Below are 25,568 nucleotides of genomic sequence, written 5' to 3' on the forward strand. Positions count from 1 at the left end.
AGGTTAGAGTGGGAGAGAGCCAAAGCATAAGAGACTGTTGAGAACTGAGAACAAACTAAGGGTTGATGGGGGGTAGGAGGTAGGAGAGGGTGGGTGATGGGTATTGAGGTGGTCACTTTTTAGGATGAGCACTGGGTGTTGTATGGAAACCAATTTGACAATATATTTCATATATAAATAAAAAAAAAAGAATATACGAAGTGCTGAGTGGGAAAAATCTGCAGGCAAGAATATTGTATACTTTAAGAATATTATTCAGAATAGAAGAGATGAAGAGTTTTCCAGACACCATAATTGACAGTATTAAGAAAGGAAACACAAAAGCAGTGAAAATTAATATTTCTGTAAAAAAAATGAAGCGAACAATTCCCCAAAATGATATAAAATAGAATAGCATATATTGAAAATGTCAGTAAGAAGAAGAAACGAATGGGATCAAACTTAAATGACCATCAAATTAATATAGACTGCTATAAGCAGAAGAGCTTATTTACAAACTTAATGATACCCATGTATAAAAAACAGTAATAAACATGCAAAGAAAAAAAGAAATAAATCCAAATATATCACTGAGAAAATTAGAAAAAGGAAAATATGAACAAAAGAAAGACAAGAAAGGATCAGAGAAAATCTTCAGAAACAATCACAAAACAGGTAATAAAATGGCATAAAATACAAATCTATCAAAATTATTTTGAATGTAAATGGACTAATTTCTTCAATCAAAAGACATACAGTGACAGAGTGGATAAAAAACAAAACCTATCTATATGCTGTCTACAAGAGAGTCATTATAGACTTAAAGATACCTGTAGATTGAAAGTGAGGGGATGGAGAAACACCTACGATGCAAATGGATGTGAGAAGAAAGCTGGGATAACCATACTTATTTCAGACAAAATAGACTTTAAAACAAAGTTTATAACAACAGACAAAGTAAGACACTTTATAATAATAAGGAGGAAAATCTAACAAGAAGATATAATAATTATAAATCTTTACACACCCAACATAGGAGCCCCCAAATATATAAAACAGTTAATAACAAGCAAAAAGGAAATAATTAATAGTGATACAATAATAGTAGGGGATTTTAGCCTCCACTAAAAAATATTGGACAGGTCATGTAAAGAGAAAAATAACAAGGAAATAATGGATTTAATTGACACATTGGAACAAATGGATTTAACAGATATATTAAGAGCATTCCATCCTACAACAGTAGAACACACATTTTTTTTTCAATACACACATAATATTCTACAGAATAGATCACATAATAGACCACAAAACAAGCCCCAGAAAGTTTAGCAAATGTGAAGTAATACCATGCATCTTTCTGACAACAATGCTAGAAATCAACCACAAGAAAATATTTGGGAAGCCCACAAATACATAAAGGTTAGACAACATGCTACTAAACATCAATGGGTCAAACAAGAAATAAAGGAATGAATTTTAAAAGTACATGGAAACAAATAAAAATGAAAACACAACTGTCCTAAAGAAAAATAGTTTGTAAGAGGGAAGTTTGTAGCAATACAGGTCTACCTAAAGAAGTAAGAAAAAAATCTCAAATAAACCACCAAGCCTACCTTTCACTTAAAGAAGCTACAATAATAACAACAGCAACAACAAAAAAATAAAAACCTAAAACTAGCAGAAGTAATAAAATAATAAAGATTAGAGCAGAAATAAATGATATAGAAACAAACAAAAACAATAGAACACATCAATGCAACTAGGAGACTGTTTTTTGAAAAAAATCAGTAAAATTGGTAGACCATAGTCAAATTTATCAAGAAAATAAGGTAAAAGAGTCAAATAAATAAAGTTACAAATGAGAGAGAAATAACCAACACCACCACAAAAATACATACAATCCTAAAAGAATATTTTGAAAAACGATAGGCTAACAAATTGGCAACCTTAAAGAAATAGATAAATTCCTAGAAATGTAGAAACTATCAAAACTGAAACAGAAAGAAAGAAAACTTGAGCAGACTGAAAACCTGCAAATAAATTGAGTCAGTAATCGAGGTGCCTGGGTGGCTCAGTCAGTTAATAATCTGACTTTTGATTTTGGCTCTCACAGTTGTGAGATCAAGCCCCATGTCGGGCTCCATGCTGGGAACGGAGCCTGTTTATGATTCTCTATCTCTCTGTCTCTCTCTCTTTCTCTGTCTCTCTCCCTCCCTCCCTCCCTCTGCTCCTCCCCCAGATTGTGCTCTCTCAAAGAGAGAGAGAGAGAGAAGAGAAGAGAAGAGAAGAGAAGAGAAGGGAAAAGAAGGGAAGGGGAGAAAAGAAAAGGGAAGGGGAGAAAAGAAAGAAAAAAGAGAAGAAAAGAAAAAAAAAGAAATTGAGTCAATAATTTAAAAATTTCCAACAAACAAGAGTCTAGCACCAGATGGTTTCACAGGTGAATTCTACTATTTATTTATAGAAGACTTAAAATCTATTCATCTTGAACTATTAAAAAAGATAGAAAAGGAAGGAAAACTTACAAATTCATTCATTCTATGAGGTCAGAATTACCCTGAAAGCAAAACCAGATAAATACACCACTATAAAAGAGAACCACAGACCAATATCCCTGATGAATATGGATGCAAAAATTCTTAACAAAATACTAACAAACTGAATTCAAAAATACGTTAAAAAAATCATGCACCATGATCAAGTGAGTTTTATTGCTGGGATGCAAGGGTGGTTCAATATTTGCAAATCAATGAATGCAATATATGACATAAATAAAAGAAAGGAAAGAACCTTGTAATCTTTTCCATAGATGGAGAAAAAGCATTGGACAAAGTACAACATCCATTCATGGTAAAAAAAAAAAAAAAAACCCTCAACAAAGTAGGTTTTAAGGGAACATACTTCAACATAAAAAAAGTCTATGTATGAAAAACCTCATCATCCTTAATGGGAAAAACAAAAACAAAAACAAAAACAAAAACAAAACTGAGAGATTTCCCCCTAAGCTCAGGAGAAGACAAGGGTGTCCCCTCTTACCACTTTTATTCAACATACTATTGGAATTTCTAGCCACAGCAATCAGAAAACCAAAAGGAATAAAAGGCATCAAAATTGGTAAGGAAGAAGTAAAACTTACACTCCTTGTCAATGATATACTATATATAGAAAACCTGAAAGACTTCACCAAAAATCTTCTAGAACTGATAAATGAACGAAATAGTCACAAGATACAACATAAATGTATAGAAATATGTTCCATTTCTATACACCATTAATGAAGCAGCAAAAAGAGAAATAAAGAAAACAATTCAATGTATGATTCCAAGGGGGAAGATGTTATCAGACTAAAAGAACACTAGGCTCCTCTCGTTTTTTCAAAAGAACTAGAGAACTATCAAGTCATCCTAAATATCCTCAAAACTGACCTGAATTTTGATGGATCAAACTACAAATAAAAGGAGAGAAGAGGACATATCCAAGAAGGTAGGAAAAACAGATGCAAAAGATCTCTGGTACTGTGGAGTGGAGGGAGCCATGGTTGCAGAGAAGGGCAAGAGAAAGAGGAACACACAGGAGAGTGCATAAAAAGAACTTTTCCCCAAAGCCTTTGGCTTGAAAAATGAGAGGGCTTGAGTTCCTGACACCAGCAGGGCACAAAGCCTGGAGTTATAAAGGCCAGAGAACTTTGCTGGAATACAGTTCCGAAGGCACTGTCCTCCTCCCAGAGAGAAGGCAAACAACCCAGGGGCAGATGGCATGGAAAGAACAATCTAAAGAACTCCTGGGGCACAAAATAGGGAGAGTATTTGCTCTTCTTGGAGCCCTTCCCGCTGAGGCAACACTCACAGATTTTTCTCTCTGGGAAAAAAGAGCTGGTTGGCACTATTTCCCTTCCTCCACTCCTTAGCATAAAGACAGAGTCACTTGCTGAAAGCAGTGCAGCTTAGATGCTGGCTGCCTAACTTGTTTACACCAAGTCCCAAACCCCTGTACTCTGGAAGGATTGTTCTTCTCAGTAAGTCTTGCCTCAGTCCCAGCATGATGGGCTCCTTCCCCACAAGACCAGCACAAGCCCGAGCCCACACCTTGTCTCTAAAGTTTGAAGTTTTAATGGTCTGCAGACATGGCTGGAATAAAGACTAGAGGACACTGCTCTGGTCCTGGAGAGAAGACAGGGAAAAGAAAACTTAGGAAACATAACTTGGAAACAGCAATCTGGAAAATGCCTGGGGCACACAGGAAGGGGAGAGTATTTGCTCTTCTTGGAGCGTGTGCTTGAGAGAAAGATTTTCATGTTGCCTCTCCAGCAACATAGGAGCTGGCATCTGCCATTTCCCTCCACTGACCCTCAGCATGAACAGAGCCAACTTTAGGAATCAGTGCACTGCTGATACTGGCTTACATGCTTACACCAAGACCCACAACCCTGCACTCTGGTGGGAGTGTTCCTCTCATGCAAACTTGCCTCAATACCAGTACAACCAGCCTCTCCCCAGAAGACCAGAATAAACTCATGCCAACAAAACATTGTCAGACCAGACAGTTCTCCAGGACCACATTTCTAGTGGAAGTGGTGTCAGGTCTTATTTCCAAGCAGACCAGAAAACACCAAGTTAGTACTTGTCACATTCAGGCCAGGCACCAAATACTGCCCACTGCAGGTAATTAAAGCCTCTGTAGTTGACTTACCTGAAGTATAGAACACCCAAAACACAACAGCAAAGCACACAGCATGCAGCAGAGACACTCACTGATGTGCCAGGCCCTAGGCCCTACAAGACCTCTTCTACATAAAGCCATCATGTTTAGGATCATGAGATACAACTGGGTTTAGCAACACAAACAAGAAGGGAGAGACAGAAAAAAAATTGCAAAATGGGAGAATTTATCACAAATGAAAGAACAAAACCAAAGCCAGAGATCTAAGTGAAATAGATAGAAGTAACATGACTGATGAAGCATTTAAAACATCAATCATAATGATACTCACTTAGTTTGAGAAAACTATAAAAGACATGAACGAGATGCTTTCTATAATGATAACTATTAACAAAAATCAATCAGAGATTAAGAATGCAATCAATGCGATTGGAAAAAGGCCTAGGCACCTTGGTTGGCTCAGTCAGTTAAGAGCCTGACTCTTGATTTTGGCTCAGGTCAGAATCTTGTGTTTCATGAGATCAAACCCTGTATTGTGCTCTGTGCTGACATCATGGGGACTGTTCTGGATTCTCTCTCTCCCTCTCTCTCTGCTTTCTCTCTCTGTCTCAAAATTAATAAATTATTAATTAAAAAAGAAAAAGGCTTGGTGTAATAAACAGTAGGCTGGAAAAGCAGAAGAATGAATTAATGACAAAGAAGACAAAATAATGGAAATTGATGAAGATGAACAAAAGAGAGAAAGGGGAATTGTAGAACAAGAGATTTATGAAACTCAGTGGCTCCATCAAATTTAATCACATTTGTGTTATAGTAGTACCAGATGAAGAGACATAAAAGGGACATAAAATTTACTTTAGAAAATAATAGCTGAAAAATTCCCTAATCTGGGAAAGGAAATAGACATCCAGATCCAGGAGGCACAGACAACTCCCATCAAAATCAGCAACATCATGCCAACACTGAGACCTATTTTGATTACATTTGAAAATACAGTGATAAAAAAATAGTAAACGCATCAAGACAGAAGTCCTTAACTTACAAAGGAAGACCTATAAGGCTAACTAGAGATTTCTCAACAGAAACATGGCAAGACAAAAGGGAATGGCATGATGTATTCAAAGTGCTGAATGAGAAAAACGTGCAGCTACGAATATCCAGGAAGGCTATCATTCACAATAGAAAGAGAGATGAAGAATACTATACTAAGCAAAATAAGTCAGTCAGAGAAGACAAATATTATATGATTTCACTCATATATGGAATTTCAGAAACAAAACAGATAAATATAGGGGAAGGCAAGGGAAAATAAGATAAAAAAAAAACAGAGAAGGAGGCAAACCATAAGAGGCTCTTAAATACAGAGAATAAACTGAGGTTGCTGGAGGGAAATTGTGTGGGGTAATGGGCTAAATGGGTGATGGGCATTAATGAGGGCACTATTTGGGATGAGCACTGGGTGTTAAATATAAGTGATGAATCATTGGGTTCTATTCCTGGCACCAATACTACACTGTATGTTAATTAACTTGAATTTAAAGAAATAAAATAAAATAATAAAATAAAACAATACAATATGAAAATAAATAAAAACAGTATTGTTAGCTATATATAAAAAAAGATTCTCAGGCAAACAAAAGCTAAAGTAGTTCATGACTACTAAACTAGCCTTGCAGGAAATATTAAAGGGGATGCTATGAGTGGAAAGGAGAGACAAAAAGTGAAAAAGACAAGAAAAGAACAGAAAAAAGTTTCCAGAAAAAATGATAAAACAAGAAATCAAATGGCAATATACATATCTATCTATAATTACTTTGAACGTATATGAACTACACACTCGAATCAAAAGATTTAAGGTGAAGAGTTGAGATGGCAGCTTGGTAGAAAAACCCTAGGCTCATATCATCACTGGAACACAAATAAAAAACTATCAAATCATTCTAAATACCAAAGAAATCGACCTGAGATCTGACAGAACAAATGCCACAATTGGAAAGAAGAGGCCACATGAAGGAAGGTAGGAGGTGTGTAGATGTAGTTTAGGGGAGAAATAAATGCTGGATGCTGCAGAGGGATGGGGGCATTGGTTGTGGAGAAAGGTGAGAGAGAGGACCACACAGGGGAATGCACAATGCAAACATTTCCCAAAAATATAGACTGAGAAAATAAGAAGAGATGATTTTCATGCGTTTTTGCAACCATCAGGGCTTAAACCAGCGGAAGTTTTAGGGGTCAGCAGACTTGGCTGGGATAGAGCCATTAGGGCACTGCCCTGCTCCTGGAAAGAACCAGGCAGACAACTTAGTGGCGGAAGGCACGATCTGAGGAACTCCTAAGGTGTACAGGGGGAAATTGTTTGCTCTTCATGTAGTGAATCTTTGAAAGGTAGCATTCAGAGTCACACCTCCCCTGGAAACAAAGAGCTGGTAGGTGCCATTTCCCTCCCCTGTCCCTCAGCATAGGTGCAGAACCAACCACCAAGATCAGATCAGCCCAATAATTTCTGTCTCACTAACTTGCTCCAAGTAGCATATTCTGTGCTCAGGTGCCACTGCCCCTCTTTGTCAGATCTGAATCAATCCCAGCTTTGTGAGACCCTCCCCCAGAAGATTATCACAGGCCCCTCCCACACCATTTTCCTAAAGTTTAAAGTTTTAATAGTCAGCAGGCTTACTGGGATAGAGACTGGAGGGCACTGTGCTGCTTCTGAAAAGAGGGCAGGCAAATATCCCTGAGACAGCATGAAAATGGTGATCTGAAAAATACCTGGGATGCACAGAGTGGAGTTTATTCACTCTTCTAAGAGTGCTTCTCTGAGAGCAGCAATTAGGGACACCATTCTTGGGGAACATAGGAGATATCTGGTGCCATTTCTCTCCCCCTACCCTTAGCATAAGCACAGAACCACCTGCAGTTAACAGAACAGAATAGCACCTAAACTAGCTCCCTAATCTTTTTACACCAAGTCTGACCCCCACCCCCACCCCATGCTCTGCCAGTACTGTCCTTCTCAGGCAAGGGTGCCTGAGTTGCAGGACAAAGGGCCCTTTGCCCAGAAGACCATAAGAATCCCCTGCACAAACAGCATATTCCAACCAGAGAGTTCTGCAAATCTTTAGTTCTAGTGGAAGTATAATCAACAGGCCCTTTCCCCACAAGGCCATCAGAAAACCCTGCACTGTGTCTCCCAAACAGAGTTCTGCAAATCTTTAGTTATAGTGGAAGTAAAATTAGTTCCTGTGAACAAGCAGACAAGAACACACCTAGTTAAAATACAACACACTTTGGACAAGATCCAAAAACTTCCCACTGAAGGCAGGGAGGGCCTCTGCAGACAACTGGCCTGAAGGATAGAGCAGCCAAAACAGAGCAGCAGAGTGCAGCCACCACACACCAGAGACATTTTCTGAAGTGCTAGGCATAGGATAATATATGACCTCTTCTTCATAAAGGCATTACTTACAGGGTCAGGAAGCATAACAGGCTTTTCTAACTCAGAGAAGAATGAGACACTTAGACAAAATGGCAAGACAGAGGAATTCACCCTGATCAAAACAACAAGAAAAAGTCACATCTGAGATCTAATCAAAAAAGATATAAGTAATATTCATATTATCATTATCATAAGGATACTGGCTAAACTTGAGAAAAGAATGGAAGGCCTTGCGGAGGCCATTACCACACAGATAAAAGAGGTAAAAACAATCAGAAATGAAGAAATGCAATAATTGATTTTCAAAACAGACTGCATGTAATCAATAGATGGATGGAAGAAGTAGAAGAATAAATAAGTGATATAGAAAATAAAATAATGGCAAACAATGAAGCTGAGCAAAAAAGTGAAAAAAGAATTATGGATCAAAGAAATAGATTTAGCCAACTCAGTAACTCCACCAAATGTTATAGCATCACTAAGATAGGATTCTCAGAAGAAAAGAAAAAAAAAAAAGGGAGGAGAAAATGTATTTAAAGAAACCATAGATGAAAAATTCCTTAATCTATGGAAAGAAAGAGACATCCATATCCAGGAAGCACAGGGAAATCCCATAAAAATCAACAAAAGCAGGCCAACACCAACACATATTGTAATTCAATTTGCAAAACATAGTGATAAAGGAAATATCTTGAAAGCAGCAAGACAAAAAACAGTCCCTAAATTACAAGGGAAGACCCATAAGGCTAGCTGCATATTTCTCCGCAGTAACTTGCTAGCCAGAGGGGAATGGCATAATATATTCAACATACTGAAAAAGGAAAAACAAAACAAAACTGCACCCAAAAATACTCTATCCAACAATGGTGTTATTCAGAACAGGACGGATAGTTTCCCAGACTAGCAAAAAATGAAGTAGTTTGTGACCACTAAACCAACACTGCAAAAAAAAATTAAAGGTGGCTCTTTGAGAGGAAAGAAAGGACTAAAAATGACAAATGCAAGAAAGGAACAGAGAAAATCTCCAAAAGGATGACAAAACAAGTAATAAAATGACACTAAATACATATCAATAATTACTCTGAAATTAAGTGACCAAATGCTCCAACCAAAAGATATAGAGTGGCAAAGTGGATTAAAAAAGTTAAAAAATATATATGCTGCCTAAAAGAGACGCATTTTAGACCAAAAGACACCTGCATATTGAAATTGAGGAGTTGGAGAAACATTTATCCTGCAAATGAATGTCAAAATAAAGCTGGATTAGCAATATTTATATCAGACAAACTAGATTTTAAACCAAAGACTATAACAAGAGATGAAGAAGGACACTATAAAGGGGAGAATCCACCAAGAAGATCCAACAATTTTAAGTATTTATACCTCCAATATGGGAACAGCCACATATATAAAACCATTAATAACAAACATAAAGGAACTCATTGATAATAATACAATAGTAGGGGACTTGAATGCCCCAATTTCATCAATGGACTGATAATCAAAACAAAATCAACAAGGAAACAATGACTTAGAATGACATACTGGACCAGATGGACTTAATGGGTATATTCATAACAGCAGAATACACATACTTTTTTTAAAAAAAAATTAATGTTTATTTATTTTTGAGAGACAGAGACTTGGCACGAGTGGGGGGAGGGGCACAGAGAGAGAGGGAGACACAGAATCTGAGGCAGGCTCCAGGCTGTTAGCTGTCAGCACAGAGCCTGATGCGGGGCTCAAACTCACGAGCTATGAGATCATGACCTGAGCCGAAGTCAGACGCACAGCCGACTGAGCCACCCGGGCACCCCAGAATACACATAATTTTTTAAGTGTACATGGGACATCCTCAAGAATATATCACATACTGTGTGACAAATCAGACCTCAACAATTGTGTTAAGATTGAGATCATACCATGCATATTTTCTGATCACAATGGTATGAAACTTGAATCAAATTAAAAAAAATTTGGAAGGACCACTAATACATGGAGGTTAAACATTATGCTACTGTCAACCAGTCTCAATGAAGAAATTTCAAAATACATTGAAACAAATGAAAATGAAAACACGCCTGTCCAAAACCTTTGAGATGCAGCAAATTCAGTCATAATGGGGAAGTATATAGCAATATAGGCCTGTCTCAAGAAGCAAGAAAAATCTCAAATGAACAATTTAACCTTACACCTAAAGGAGCTATAAAAAGAACCAAAGTGAAGCCTAAAGCTGGCAGAAGGAAGGAAAAAATAAAGATCAGAGTAGAAATAAATGTTACAGAAACTAGAAGAGCAATTCAACCGATCAGTGAAACTAGGAGCTGGTTCTTTGAAAAAAATTAATAAAATTGATAAACCCCTCACCAGACTTATCAAAGACAAAAGAGGAAAGACACAAATAAATAAAAATCAAAAATGAGAAATGGGAAATAACAACCAGCATTATGAAATGCAATTATAATAGAAAATTATGAGAAATATATGCCAACAAATCGGACAATCTGGAAGAAATGTATAAATTCCTAGAAACATATACAATGAAACAGGAAGAAATAAAATTCTTGAACAGACCAATAACCAAACAACTAATTGAGTCATTACTCAAAACACTTCCAAAAATAAAAGTTTAGGGCCAAATGGCCTCACAGGAGAAGTCTATCAAACATTCAAAAAAGAGTAAATAACTACTCTTCTCAACATATTTAAAAAGAATAGAAATGGAAGGAAAACTTCCAACTTCATTCTATAAGGCCAGCATACTCTTATATCAAAACAAAAGAAACACTCCATTAAAAAGGTGAACTACAGGCTAACATCCCTGAAGAGCATGGAAGGAAAAATTCTCAAAAAAAGACTATAAATTGAATCCAAAAGTACATTAAAATAATCATTCACCATGATGAAGTGGGATTCATTCCCCAGCTGCAATGTTGGTTCAATATTTGCAAAATAATCAACATGATACATCACATTAATAAAATATACAATAAGAACCATATGATGCTCTCAATAGAAGCAGAAAAAATTGACAAAGTACAATATCCATTAATGATAGAAACCCTCCACAAATGAGGCTGAGTAAGGAAATACCTCAACATAATAAAGGCCATATATGAAAAACCGATAGCTCATATCATTCTCAATGGGGAAAAACTGAGAGTTTCTCCTCTATGGTCAGACCAAAACAGGGATGTCCACTCTCACCACTGTTATTTAGTATACTACTTTATGTACTAGCTTCAGCAATGAAACAACAAAAGTAAATAAAATTTACCCAAATTACAAGGAAGAAGTCAAACTCTCGCTATCTGCAGATGATATGATACTCTATATATATAAAAAAAAAAACAATGACTCTACCAACAATTTTTTAGAACTGATATACGAAGTCAGAATTTGCAGGATACAAAATCAACAAAAAAACCTTTTGCATTTCTATGCAACAATAATGAAGAAGCAAAAATAGAAATCAAGTGTCAATCACCTTTACAATTGCACCAAAACCCAAAGATTTCTTGGAATAAACTTAATGAAAAAGGTAAAGATCTGTATTCTCAAAACTATAAAACACTGATCTAAAAAAATAGAAGATGGAGCAAAGAAATGGGAAAATATCCCATGCTCATGGATTGGAAAACAAAAATTCGTTAAAATGTCTATATTGCCCAAAGCAATTAACTTATTTATTTATTTATTTATTTATTATTTATTTTTAAATATGAAATTTATTGTCAAATTGGTTTCCATACAATACCCAGTGCTCATTCCAACGAGTGCCCTCCTCAATACCCATCACCCACCCTCCCCTCCCTCCCACTCCCATCAACCCTCAGTTTGTTTTCAGTTTTCAAGGGTCTCTTATGTTTTGGCTCCCTCCCTCTCTAGCCTTTTTATTTTTCCTTCCCCTCCCCCAGGGACTTCTGTTAAGTTTCTCAGGATCTACGTAAGAGTGAAAACATATGGTATCTGTCTTTCTCTGTATGACTTAATTCACTCAGTATAACACTCTCCAGTTCCATCCACATTGCTACAAAAGACCATGTTTCATTCTTTCTCATTGCCACGTGGTATTCCCTTGTGTATATAAACCACAATGTCTTTATCCATTTGTCAGTTGATGGACATATAGGCTCTTTCCATAATTTGGCTATTGTTGAGGGTGCTGCTATAAACATTGGGGTACAAGTGCCCCTAGGTATCAGCACTCCTGTATCTCTTGTGTAAATTCCTATCCATGCTATTGCTGGGTCATAGGGTAGATCACTTTTTAATTTTTTGAGGAACCTCCACAACTGTTTTCCAGAGCAGCTGTACCAGTTTGCATTCCCACAGACAGTGCGAGAGGGTGCCCGTTTCTCCACATACTTGCGAGTATCTATAGTCTCCTGATTTGTTCATTTTGGCCACTCTGACTGGCATGAGGCGATATCTCAGCGTGGTTTTGATTTGTATTTCCCTGATGAGGAGCGATGTTGAGCATCCTTTCATGCACCTGTTGGCCATCTGGATGCCTTCTTTAGAGAAGTGTCCATTCATGTTTTCTGCCCATTTTTTCACTGGATTATTCGTTTTTTGGGTGTGGAGCTTGGTGAGCCCTTTATAGACTTTGGATACTAGCCTTTTGTCTGACATGTCATTTGCAAATATCTTTTCCCATTCCGTTCGTTGCCTTTCACTTTTGTTGATTGTTTCCTTTGCTGTGCAGAAGCTTTTCATCTCCATGAGGACCCAATAGTTCATTTTTGCCTTTAATTCCCTTGCCTTTGGGGATGTGTCAAGTAAGAAATTGCTGGGGCTGAGGTCAGGGAGGTTTCTTCCTGCTTTTAACTCTAGGATTTTGATGGTTTTCTGTCTCATATTCAGGTCCTTTATCCATTTTGAGTTGTTTTTTGTGAATGCTATAAGAAAGTGGTCTAGTTTCATCCTTCTGCATGTTGTTGTCCAGTTCTCCCAGCACCATTTGTTAAAAAGACTGTCTTTTTTCTATTGGATATTCTTTCCTACTTTGTCAAAGATTAGTTGGCCATACTTTTGTGGGTCAATTTCTGGGGTTTCTATTCTATTCCATTGGTCTATGTGTCTGTTTTTGTGCCAATACCATGCTGTCTTGATGATGACAGCTTTGTAGTAGAGGCTAAAGTCTGGGATTGTGATGCCTCCTGCTTTGGTCTTCTTCTTCAAAATCACTTTGGGTATTCGGGGCCTTTTGTGGTTCCATATGAATTTTAGGATTGCTTGTTCTAGCTTCTAGAAGAATGCTGGTTCAATTTTGATTGGGATTGCATTGAATGTGTAGATAGCTTTGGGTAGTATTGACATTTTAATAATATTTATTCTTCCAATCCATGAGCACTGAATGTTTCCATTTCTTTTCTTTTTCTTTATTTTTTTATTTTTAAATTTTATTTATTTTTATTTGTTTATTTTTTAATATGAAATTTATTGTCAAATTGGTTTCCAAACAACACCCAGTGCTCATCCCCCAAAATGCGCTCCTCAATACCCATCACCCACCCTCCTCTTCCTCCCACCCCCATCAGCCCTCAGTTTGTTCTTAGTTTTTAAGAACCTCCTATGCTTTGGCTCTCTCCCTCTCTAACCTCTTTTTTTTCTTATCCTTCCCCATGGACTTCTGTTAAGTTTCTCAGGATCCACATAAGAGACAAAACATATGGTATTTGGCTTTCTCTGCATTACTTATTTCACTTAGCATAACACTCACCAGTTCAATCCACATTGCTACAAAAGGCCATATTTCATTCTTTCTCATTGCCACGTGGTATTCCATTGTGTACATAAACCACAATTTCTTTATCCATTTGTCAGTTGATGGACATTTAGGCTCTTTCCATGATTTGGCTATTGTTGAGAATGCTGCTATAAACATTGGGATACAAGTGCCCCTATGCATCAGTACTCCTTTGTTTTGCCATTTCTTTATGTCTTCTTCAATTTCCTTCATAAGCTTTATATAGTTTTCAGCATACAGATCTTTTACATCTTTGGTTAGGTTTACTCCTAGGTATTTTATGCTTCTTGGTGCAATTGTGAATGGGATCAGTTTCTTTATTTGTCGTTCTGTGGCTTCATTATTAGTGTATAAGATTGCAACTGATTTCTATACATTGATTTTCTATCCTGCGACTTTGCTGAATTCATGTATCAGTTCTAGCAGACTTGTTGGGGTCTATTGAGTTTTCCATGTATAATATCAAGTCATCGGCAAAAATTGAAAGCTTGACATCATCATTGACAATTGTGATACCTTTGATTTCCTTTGGTTGTCTGATTGCTGATGCTAGCACTTACAACACTATGTTAACAACAGCAGTGAAAGTGGACATCCTTGCATGTTCCTGATCTCAGGGAAAAAGCTCTCAGTTTTTCTCTGTGGAGGATGATATTAGCTTTGGGCTTTTCATAAATGGCTTTTATGATGTTTAAGTATGTTTCTTCTATCCTGACATTCTCAAGGGTTTTTATTAAGAAAGGATGCTGAATTTTGTCAAATACTTTTTCTGCATCAATTGACAGGATCATATGGTTCTTATCTTTTCTTTTAGTAATGTAATGTATCACATTGATTGATTTGAGAATGTTGAAACAGCCCTGCATCCCAGGAATGAATCCCACTTGATAACAGTGAATAATTCTTTTTATATGCCGTTGAATTCGATTTGCTAGTATCTTATTGAGAATTTTTGCATCCATATTCATCAGGGATATTGGCCTGTATTTCTCTTTTTGCTTGGTCTCTGTCCAGTTTAGGAATCAAAGTAATACTGGCTTCATAGAATGAGTCTGGAAGTTTTCCTTCCCTTTCTATGTCTTGGAATAGCTTGAGAAGGATAGGTATTATCTCTGCTTTAAACGTCTGGTAGAACTCCCTTGGGAAGCCATCTGGTCCTGGACTCTTATTTGCTGGGATATGTTTGATAACTGATTCAATTTCTTCGCTGGTTATGGGTCTGTTCAAGTTTTCTATTTCTTCCTGTTTGAGTTTTGGAAGTGCGTGGGTGCTTAGGAATTTGTCCATTTCTTCCAGGTTGTCCAGTTTGTTGGCATATAATTTTTCATAGTATTCCCTGATAATTGTTTGTATCTCTGAGGGATTGGTTGTAATAATTCCATTTTCATTCACGATTTTATCTATTTGGGTCATGTCCCTTTTCTTTTGGAGAAGCCTGGCTGGAGGTTTATCAATTTTGTTTATTTTTTCAAAAAAACAACTCTTGGTTTCATTGATCTGCTCTACAGATTTTTTTAGATTCTATATTGTTTATTTCTGCTCTGATCTTTATTATTTCTCTTCTGCTGGGTTTCTGGTGTCTTTGGTGTTCTGCTTCTAGTTCCTTTAGGTGTGCTGTTAGATTTTGTATTTGTGATTTTTCTTGTTTCTTGAGATAGGCCTGGATTACAAGTATTTTCCCCTAGGACTGCCTTCGTTGCATCCCAAAGCATTTGGATTGTTGTCTTTTCATTTTCATTTGTTTCCATGTATTTTTTATTTCATCTCTAATTGCCTGGTTGACCTATTCATTCTTTGGTAGGGTATACTTTAACCTGCATGCTTTTGGAGGTTTTCCAGAATTTTTCCTGTGGTTGATTTCAAGCCTCATAGCATTGTGGTCTGAAAGTATGCATGGTATGATCTCAATTCTTGTATACTTATGAAGGGCTGTTTTGTGACCCAGTATGTGATCTATCTTGGAGAATGTTCCATGTGCACTCGAGAAGAAAGTATATTCTGTTGCTTTGGGATGCAGAGTTCTAAATATATCTTTCAAGTCCACTTGATCCAATGTATCATGCAGGGCCCATGTTTCTTTATTGACCCTGTGTCTAGATGATCTATCCATTATTGTAAAAGGAGTATTCAAGTCCCCTGCAATTACCACGTTGTTATCAATAAGGTTGCTTATATTTGTGATGAATTGTTTTATATATTTGGGGGCTCTTGTATTCGATGCATAGACATGTATAATTGTTAGTTCTTCCTGATGGATAGACCCTGTAATTATTACATAATGCCCTTCTTCATCTCTTGTTACAGCCTTTAATTTAAAGTCTAGTTTGTCTGATATAAGTATGGCTACTCCAGATTTCTTTTGACTTCCAGTGGCATGATAAATAGTTCTCCATCCCCTCACTTTCAAATGAAGGTGTCCTCAGGTCTAAAATGTGTCTCTTGTAGACAGCAAATAGATGGGCCTTGTTTTGTTTTGTTTTTTTTTTTTTAATCCATTTGGATACCCTATGTCTTTTTGTTGGAGCATTTAGTCCATTTACATTCAGTGTTATTATGGAAGATATTGTTTTAGAGTCTTTGTGATGTCTGTAGGCTTCATGCTTGTAGTGATGTCTCTGGTACTTTGTGGTCCTTGCAAGATTTCACTCACAGAATCCTACTTAGGATCTCTTGTAGGGCTGGTTGAGTGGTGATGAATTACTTCAGTTTTTGTTTGTTTGGGAAGACCTTTATCTCTCCTATTCTGAATGACAGACTTGCTGGATAAAGGTTTCTTGGCTGCATATTTTTTTCTGTTCATCAGGTTGAAGATTTCCTGCCATTCATTTCTGGCCTGCCACGTTTCAGTAGATAGGTCTGCCACTAGTCTTATCAGTCTCCCTTTATATGTTAGAGCATGTTTATCCCTAGCTGCTTTCAGAATTTTCCCTTTATCCTTGTATTTTGCCAGTTTCATTATGAGATGTCATGCACAAGATTGATTCAAGTTATGTCTGAAGGGAGTTCTCTGTTCCTCTTGGATTTCAATGCCTTTTTCCTTCCCCATATCAGGGAATTTTTCAGCTATGATTTGTTCAAGTACACCTTCAAACCCTTCTCTCTTCCTCTTCTGAAATCCCTATTATACGGATATTGTTGCTTTTCATTGCATCACTTAGTTCTCCTATTCTCCCCTCATACACCTGGATTTTTTTATCTCTCTTTTTCTCAACTACCCTTTTTCCATAATTATATCTTCTAATTCACCTATACTCTCCTCTGCTTCTTCAATCCGTGCTATGGCCGCCTCCATTTTATTTTGCACCTCATTTATAGCATTTGTTAGCTCCTCCTGACTGTTTCTTAGTCGCTTGATCTCTGTAGTAATAGATTCTCTGCTGTCTTCTATACTTTTTTCGAGCCCAGCGATTAATTTTATGACTATTATTCTAATTTCATGTCTGTTATATTGCTTAAATCATTTTTGATCAATTCGTAAGCTGTCACTACTTCCTGGAGTTTCTTTTGAGGAGAATTCTTCCGTTTTGTAATTTTGGATAGTTCCTGGAGTGGCGTAGAACTGCAAGGTATTTCCCCTGTGCTATCTGGAGTAACTTGCATTGGTGGGCAGGGCCGCAGTCAGACTGGATGTCCAAACCCAGCCCTCTGCTGGGGCCACAGTCAGACTGGTGTGTACCTTATCTTCACCTATCCCAGGGGCAGGACTCACTGTGGAGTGGTGTGTGCCCTGTCTGGGCTACTTGCACACTGCCAGGCTTGTGGTGCTGCTTTGATGGGATCTGGCATATTAGCCGTGGTGGATTCACAAAGTGCACAGGGGAGGGAAGGCAAGGCTTAGCTTGCTTTGCTGTTGGTGGTCCCTTGCAGGAGGGGCCCTGCAGCAGTAGGAGGGAGACCAACACTTTGGAGGGATGGATACACAGAAGCACATTGTTGGGTGTTTGCTCAGTGCAAGCAAATTTGGTGATGGGAACTGGTTCCCTTTGGGATTTTGGCTGGGGGATGGGAAAGGGAGATGGTGCTGGCCAGCACCTTTGTTCCCTGCTGAGCTGACTTCTGTCTTCTGGGGCTCATCACTCTCCTACCTGTGGTCCTCTCACCCTCCCAGCTCTGAGAGCAGAGTTGATGACTTTTAACATTCCTGATGTTAAGTCCCTCTGGCTATCAGAACTCACGGAGTCCGGCCCCTCTGCTTTTGCAAGCCAGATTTCGGGGGTTCTGCTTTGCCCACCAGGTGCCCCTCCACCATCCCGGCTCCCTTCCGCCAGTCCATGTAGTGCACACCACCTCTCCGCACTTCCTATGCTCTTCTGTGGGCCTCTTGTCTACGCTTGGCTCTGAAGAGTCCATTCTGCTAGTCTTCTAGCAGTTTTCTTGGTTATTTAGGCAGATGTGGGTGGAATCTAAGTGATCAGCAGGACGCAGTGAGCCCAGCGTCCTCCTACACCGCCATCTTCCGCAATTAACACATTTAATGCAATACCTCTCAAAATAATATCACTTTTCACCACGCTAGAACAAACAATCCTAAAATTTGCATGCAACCACACACACACACACATACACACACACATGCAAATGTGAATAGCCAAAGCAATCTTGAAAAATAAACAAAAGCTTCAGGTATCACAAATCCAGATTTCAAGTTACATTACCAAGCTGTAATGATCAAGACAGTATGGTACTGGCACTGAAACAGACACATAGGTAAAATAACAGAATAAAAAACCCAGATATGAATACATAATAATTTTTCAGTTAATGTTCGACAATTCAGGAAAGAATATTCAATGGAAAAGACAGTCTCTTCAACAAATTGTGGTGAGAAAACTGGAGAGCAACATGCAACAGAAGGAATCTGGACCACATTCTTACAGCATAAACAAAAATCAATTCAAAATGTACTAAAGACCTAAATATGAGACAGGAATCCATCAAAATCCTAGAGAAGAACAGAGGTTATTTCAATAACCTCTTTGAAATTAGTCATAGCAACTTGTTTTTAGATGTGTCTCCTGATGCAAAGGAAACAAAAGCAAAAATGAACTGTTCAGAATTCATTCAGATTAAAAGCTCCTGTGCAGTGATGAAATGAATCAACAAAATATAAAGCAACCTTCAGCAACCTTGGGTATTTGCCCAAGGAATACAATAGCACTGATTAAAATTTATGCATGCACCCCTATTTTTTAGCAGCATTATTTATGATAGGCAAGAGTAAGAATTAGTCCAAGTGTCCATCATTTTATATATACATATACCATGTACTATTATTCACCCATAAAAAAATGAAATCTTCCTTTTTGCTATGACATGGATGGAATTAGAGCATATATTTTAAAGAAAAATACATCAGTGAAAGAAATACAGTATGATTTCATTCATATGTGGAATTAAAGAAACAAAAAGACAAGCAAGGGAAACATGTGAAAGAGGTACAAATCAAGAAAGAGACTCTTGAAAGAGGAGGTTAAGATGGCAGAGCAGTTGGGGCACCCTAGTTATATCTTGTTACTTGAACACGGCTAAATGAATATCAAATCATTTTGAGCACCAAATGAAAAAATCCAAGTTCTTAGATAATAAACTGAACAAGTAAAGAAAAAAAAAACCTGCCACATTGTGGAAAGTAGGATCTGTGGAGAGTTGATTTAAGGAAGATAACTTCAGGTGCTAAGGAGGGGAGGGAGCCCTGATCATGGATAGAGGAGCAAGAAAGAAATAGAGAGAAATTGAAAACATGTGCAGGTGATTGCAGAACAAAAATTTTCCCCAAAACCATTGACTGGAAAAAAGAGAGTAGCTGAATACCCCCAAGTTTTATTAGCAATGGTGCACAAGGTCTGAGGTTTCAGAGGTCGATGCTAAAGCCAGGGTCATGCCTGGTTGGCTTAGTAGTGCTCTGGCGGGGAAGGAAGGTGGACACCCAGGAGCAGGCAGCTTGATATGAGGACACCCTGTATTTTATGGGGAGAAACAGTTCCTCTTTCTTGGAGTGCATTTGAGAGAGGAGGAACAGCCTCTCTGGGGACAAAAGATCTGAGAGGTGCCATTGAGCTGTCTTATTTACTAACACAGAAATGGGGACATTGGCTTATGTTTGCAAGCCTTGTTGGTGGATTTTTGCTGAACTTTACCATAAACTCTGAGCCTCTGCATGGTCGTGGTACTGTTTTCTGGGACAAGCCAACACCAGGCCATATCACAGTAAGATTTATCCCAGAGGATTAGCACATGTCCACATCAACTGGATTTGTAGGATTTGGAGTTTTAAACCCAACTATGCAACTGAGATAAAACACAAGAATGTTATATCACCTGGTAGGTGGACCACTTAGACACAGGCAGGATGAAGGCAGGTATCTGACTGAAGCCAGGGACACAAGAGAGATGTTTGTTCTTCCATAAGGGCTTCTTGAGGAGTGGCTGGGCCAGCTTCTCACTTCAGGGAAAGAGAACAGAACCACAAAATTCCTCTCACCCTCACCCTCCCACCCATCAACACTGACCAACTTCAATGAGCAAAACACCACCAAGTGGAGGCCAGAACCACTTACACCACCCTGCCCCCCTGAACCTTGTGGGCGTAACTCTACTAGGGCAAGTCAGCCTGAGAATCAATGCAGCAGGCCTGACACACAGAAGACCAGCACAAACCCCTCACAGGCTCCAAGTCTATTGATTACATAGAGTGCTGCAAAGCTTCAGCCCTATGGGAAATAGGATATAGATTTTTTAGGGGATACAGAAAAAGCAATTTTTTAAAACTTAAAAATATTAATTTATATTCTTATTTTAATTTTTATATTTTTATTATATTTTTAATTTTTTGGATTTAGTTTCTTTTAACAAGCATACCAAAACTCACCTAGGATCTAGATTCTCTTACTACTATTTTTATTATTAGTTCTTGGAGCTAGCTTCTTTTAACAAGCAAATCAAAATACCCTTAGGATCTAGCTTTCCTTTTTTTAATATTTTTAATTTATTTTATATATATTTTAAATATTTTATTGGATCCAGCTTCTTTTAGGAAAGAAACCAAAACTTACATAGTATTTAGCTATTTTTTCTTAATACAACCATTATTCTCAGAGCAGGAATACAACAGGCTTTCCTAACAATCACATACACACACACACACACACACACACACACACACACAGTGACCTGGACAAAATGACAAGATGGAATTATTCACCATAAAATAAAGAAAAGGAGGTCATGGCCAGGGATTTAATCAATACAGATACAAGTAAGGTTTATGAACCAGAATTTAAAACAATATTCATAAGGATACCAGCTGGGCTTGAGAACAGCATAGAAGACATTAGAGAATCCCCTACTGCATGGATAAAAGAACTAAAATCTAGTCAGGCTGAAATAAAATATGCTATAACTGAGATGAAAAGCAATGACAATGAGGATGGATAAAGCAGAGGAATGGATCAGTGATAAAGGCGATAATATTATGGGAAAAATGACACTGATAAAAAGAGAGAAAATAGTTATTAGACCACAAAGGACTAAGGAACTCAGCGACTCCTTAAAGTATAATAACATTTGCATCAAAGGGGCCCAAGAAGAAGAAGAGAAAGTAAAAGGCACAAAAGTTTTATTTGAGCAAATTTTAGCTAAAAACTTTCCTAACAGGGGGAAGAAAACAGACATTGAAATCCAGGAAGCACAGAGAACTCCCATTAAATTAAGAAAAATTGACCTTCACCAAGTCATATCATAGGTCAAATTCACAAAATACCCAGACAAGGAAAGAATTCTGAAGGCAGCAAGTGCAAAAAGTCCTTAACCTACAAGGGAAGACAGATCAGGTTCACAGCAGATCTTTCCACACAAACTTGGCAAACCAGAAAGAAGTGGCATTTATTGTCTAATGTGTTGAATGGGAAAATTATGCAGCAAAGAATACTTTATCCAGCAAAGCTGTCATTCAAAATAGGAGAGATAAAAAGTTTCCAAGACAAACAGAAACTAAAGGAGTTTTTAGCCACTAAACCAAACCTGCAAGAAATTTTAAGGGGGGACTCTGACGGGAGAAAAGACAAAACAAAACAAAAAAGACCAAAAGCAACAATGACTAGAAAGGACCAGAGAACATCACCAGAAACACCAACTTTACAGGTAACACAAAGGCACTAAATTCGTATCTACCAATAGTCACTTTGAATGTAAATGGACTAAATGTTCCAATCAAAAGACATAGGGTATCAAAATGGATAAAAAAAACAAGACTCAATTGTATTCTGCCTACAAGAGACTTATTTTAGACTACAGGCAATTGCCAATTGAAAGTGAAAGGATGGAGAACCAACTATCATGTTAATGGACATCAAAAGAAAGCTGGAGTAAACATATGTATATGAGATAAACTAGATTTTAAATCAAAGACTCTAATAAGAGATTAAAAAGGGCATTCCTACATAATTAAGGGGTCTATCCAGGAATAAGATATAGCAATTATTAATATTTATGCCCCTAATTTGTAGCACCCAAATATATACATAAATTAATAGCGAATATAAAGAAACTCATTGATAATAAATAATAGTAGGGCACTTTAACACACCACTTACAACAATGGAAAGATCATCTAAGAAGATCAACAAGGAAACAATGGCTTTGAATGACACACTGGACTATATGGACTTGACAGATAATTCAAAACATTTCATCCTAAAGCAGCAGAATACACATACAATTCAAGTTCACATGGAATATTCTCCAAAGCAGATCACATACTGGGTCACAAATCAGCCCTCAACAAGTTCAAAAGTAATGAGATCAGACCATGCATATTGTCACAAAACAATGCTATGAAACTTGAAGTCAGCCACAAGAAAAAAAAATTGGAAAGTCCTTAAATACATGGAGTTTAAAGAATATTCTACTAAACAATGAATGGGTTAACCAGGGAACTAAGAAAAGAAATGAAAAAATACATGGAAGCAAATGAAAATGAAAACGTGACAGTTCAAGTCCTTTGGCATGCAGCAAAGGTGGTCCTAAGAGTAAATTATATTGCAATTCTATCTCAAGAAGCAAACAAGACCCAAATACACAACCTAACTATATACCTAAAGGAGCTAGAAAAGGGATAACAAATAAAGTCTAAAGCTAGCACAAGAAGGAAAATAATAGGGGCGCCTGGATGGCTCAGTCGGTTAAGTGTCCGACTTCGGCTCAGGTCATGATCTCACAGTTCGTGAGTTCGAGCCCCGCGTTGGGTTCTGTGCTGACATCTCAGGGCCTGGAGTCTGTTTAAGATTCTGTGTCTCCCTCTCTCTCTGACCCTCCCCATTCATGCTCTGTCTCTCTCTGTCTCAAAAATAAAGTAAACGTTAAAAAAATTAAAAAAAGAAGGAAAATAATAAAGATTAGAGCAGAAACGAGCAATATAGAAACAAACAAAACATAGTAGAGGAGATCAACAAAACTAAGAGATGTTTCTTTGAAGGAATTAACAAATTGATAAACCTCTAGCCAGACTTATCAAAAAGAAAAGAGAAAGACCCAAATAGAGAAAATCACATATGAAAGAGGAGAGATCAAAACCAATACCACAGAAATACAAATAATTATAAGAGAATACTATGAAATATTATATGCTAATGACCTTGGCAATTTGGAAGAAATGGAAAAATTTCTAGAAACTCACAAACTACCAAAACTGAAATAGGAAGAAATAGAAAATTTGAACATACCCACAACAGATAAATAAATTGAATCAGTCACTAAAAGTCTCCCAACAAACAACAGTCCTGGGTCAGATGGCTTCCCAGGGGAATTCTAGCAGCCTTTTACAGAATAGGTAATAGTTATTCTTCTCAAAGTGTTCCAAAAGATATAAATGGAAGGAAAACTTCCAAACTCATTTTATGAGGCCAGGATTACCTCGATTTCAAAACCAGATAATGGTCCCATTAAAAAGAGAGTTACAAGCCAAAATCCCTGATGAACATGAATGCAAGAATTCTCAAAAAGATACTAGCATTTTGAATCCAATTGTATCTTAAATATATATATATGGGAGAAAGGAGAAAGGAGAGGGTTTAAATTCCATTAACACTATAAACAGGGAGAGCACAGAGTCTGAAACGCCACAGCTTGATACCTGGCAGTGCTCTGGTGAGAAGGGTGAATCCCCAGGGGCAAAGTCCGGGGGTCATCAGGCTATGCAAGAGAAGTGGTTCCCTTGCTGGGAGAACACATGGTAGACACTGTGTGTCTTCTCCAAAGGCAAAGACCCCAGTGAACCCTGGAGAACAACCACATTCGCTGGTGCTGGAACAAGTTCATTAAGGGTGAAGCCTGGGACCAGATGTGTGTTGTGGTTTTCCATCCTCCCTGAAACGCTGCTGCTACAGGATCGCGTGAGCCTTTTCTGGGGTGGGCTGGCACCCAGCCACAGTCTCTGGGTGTTGGCAGCAGCACAGTCCCACGAATGTACCTGGGTGCCTCCGGCATCTGGCAATTGCTAAGAGACACCCTCCCACAGAGTGTCAGAATGGGTCAAAGCCATATTCCTTCAGAAGTAAGGAGTCGGGAAACACAGCCGCATCTGAGATAAAACTCAGGAGGGAAGTGCTGCCTGGGGCTTGGTTATGGACAGTATAAAAGCAGGGAGTGGACAGAAGCCGAAGACAAAGGACAGGTGCCTGATTGCTGATGGGGGAGACGAGAGTTCTAATAGTAGAGACTGGGTAGTTGGGTGAGCATTTTCACTGCTCCCACGCATGCGCATATGCACCTATCATCGCCACAACAATCCACCCCAGTAAGCTAAGCAGCGCCATCTAGTGGAGAACAGAGCCATTACACTAAGCTCCGCCCACCTGGGCCAAACTCATTCTTATGAACACAAGTCTCACCTCCTGCTTAGTTTATGGACTATAAAGCGCTTCATAGTTTGATGTGTAGGGGAAAATGAAATAATTTCAGTCACTTTTCAGTGTATTAGCTGGTCCATCTATTCAATTTTCATTCTTTTTTTTCTTTTTCATTTCTTTTATTTTTCTTGAGTAGAGAAAAAATCATTTTTATATTCAATTTTTATTAAAATATTTTTCTTTAATTTTTTTCTACTATATTATTTACTTTTGTGTAAATGTTTCCAAATTCTATTTTATTTCCATGATTTCATTTTATTCTATTTCAGTATATTCATATTTACTAATTTTCAAATGATTTCTTTTTTTCCCCTTTTTACCCTTTTATCTCTAATCCAGCAAGCCACTTTCAACACCCAGACAAAAACACACCTAAGATCTAGCATCATTTATTTCACATTTGTGTGTGTGTTTTTTTTAATTTTTAAATTTTAATTTATTTTAATTTAAAGTTTTTAATTTTAATTTGTTTTACTGCATTAATTCCTTTTCTCCCTTCCAAACAAAGGAATTCGCTCCAAAAGAAAGAGCAGGAAGAAATGATAGCCAGGGACTTAACCAACAGAGATACAAGCAAGATGTCTGAACCAGAATTTAGAATCATGATAATAAGAATACTAGATGGAGTTGAAAATAGATTAGAAACCCATTCTGCGGAGATTAAAGAAGTAAAATCTAGTCAGGATGAAATAAAAATTGTTGTAAATGAGCTACAGTCTTGAATGGATTCCAAGGCGGCAAGAATGGATGAGCTAGAGCAGAGAATCAGTGATATAGAGGACAAACTTGAGAATAATGAAGCAGAAAAAAAGAGGGAGGCTAAGGCAAAAAAAAAAAAAAA

Source organism: Herpailurus yagouaroundi, unplaced genomic scaffold, assembly GCF_014898765.1.
Source record: "Herpailurus yagouaroundi ecotype Mexico unplaced genomic scaffold, PumYag 67623, whole genome shotgun sequence".
Lineage (NCBI taxonomy): Eukaryota > Metazoa > Chordata > Mammalia > Carnivora > Felidae > Herpailurus > Herpailurus yagouaroundi.